Below are 1,766 nucleotides of genomic sequence, written 5' to 3' on the forward strand. Positions count from 1 at the left end.
ACACTTCACCAAATTTACTGGTAGTATTATTGATCACAGTACTAAGTGTTGTAGATTGAGATAACTTGACAAGCACTATCTTCCTTAATAATAAACAGAAATTTTGGTTTTGAGTGCTAGTAGATAAAAAATAATGACAAAGATCTTTTTCAACCTTATTCACTATTTTACCAACAAACAGCGCTTGGTAATATCCACTCACACTGATAGATCGATTATGAGTTTAGTTTATAAAACATAATCAAATCTTAATACTAGGCAATGTGAATTGTGAGAATTGCTATTCGGACATTTAGTAAAATGACGAACAGAGAGAAATATATTTCTTTTTGTTATGACTGAAATAAGAACGTATGCCAATTCGTTATGATTTTATGTTCAGCTTTTTATCACGTGATTTATCCACCAATCGAAACACGACATTTCCAATCGTAACACTGCCAAATCAGTGACGTTCGACCAGTATAAGTAGTCTAGCGTCCTTATTGGTCCCTTTGTCCGCCTAGCCCTTCCAATTGAGTCCACAACACCAATTACAGCTTCAGCTGTGCGAATCTATGCGAATCATTTATTTCAAGAATACTCGGTTCATATACCAGCCAAACATACCGCATCACACCACAAAATAGAAAATAATATTTGTACAAGATCAAGCCAAATGTGGCTGTGAACATGGGATACAGTAATCAATAAACTGAACATAATTTGGGAACAGTAATTCGTATAATAATAATCCATAGGTCAAAATGAAGCTTATAATAAGATGAATATAGATATACACAATCTAATTACTCTATAGTTAAACAATAAGAATATATGTAGAATAATAGTCCATTAATATGTCCTGAGAGTTATCCGTACTTATGTCTTCACCAGGATATAACGCTTTTCAATCGGACTTTCATCATGGCTCTTCACTAATATATATATAGCCCATGGCTATTCCGTCTATTTGTCTATAATAAGAATTGTTGAAGACAAAATGAACATTCATCGTACATCTTAAGAGCAATTCTTTCAGAAAATCTTCCGGCAAGCCAATGTTGATTTGTTTTTCTGTTATTTGCTCACATATGAACTCAATAAGTGGTACGTTGGTAAACAAGGATACTACATCTAGTGAGAACATAGTTTTCATACTAACATTCATGTTTTCCACTTTGGAAGTGAAGTCGAATACATCTTTTACACTCGTTCTAACAACTGATTTGTGCAAGGGCTCTAAGATACGTAGTAGCCACTTTGCAATTTTGTGGTAAGGGGAATTGAACATGTCTAGGACTGGGCGCAGTGGAAGACCTGTTTTATGAACTTCAGGCAAACCATATAGTCGTGGTGTAAAAGATCCAGTCGGTTTAATGGAATCATGAATCTCTTGTGTAATTATTCCCTTTTTCTTTAGATCCTTAAGAGAATTTGCCAATTGGTTTTCCACTTTTTTATTTATATCATTATGACTGGTGACCTTGGTAGGTTTTTCATTCGTTCTAATTGATCTTAACCGATCATATCTACTGAAGTCTTCAATATCCATAGGGCTTTTAATGTAACGAAACGAAATTCCTAGATAAACTATAGAAGTTTAGTGATGACTTGAAGTAAACACAGTAGTATGCCTCGAAGAATAGGTCTTATAATTTACAGTTCTTCATGGAAGCCAATATGGCTAGGGTTTTCAAAGCTGATTCACTTTTTATACGTACCAATGCCAAGGTTAGACTTGATAGTTTAAAATAAATTGAGTAATTACGTAGAGAGTTAATAAT

This window comes from Schistosoma mansoni, chromosome W, assembly GCF_000237925.1.
Source record: "Schistosoma mansoni strain Puerto Rico chromosome W, complete genome".
NCBI classification, from domain to species: Eukaryota; Metazoa; Platyhelminthes; class Trematoda; order Strigeidida; family Schistosomatidae; genus Schistosoma; species Schistosoma mansoni.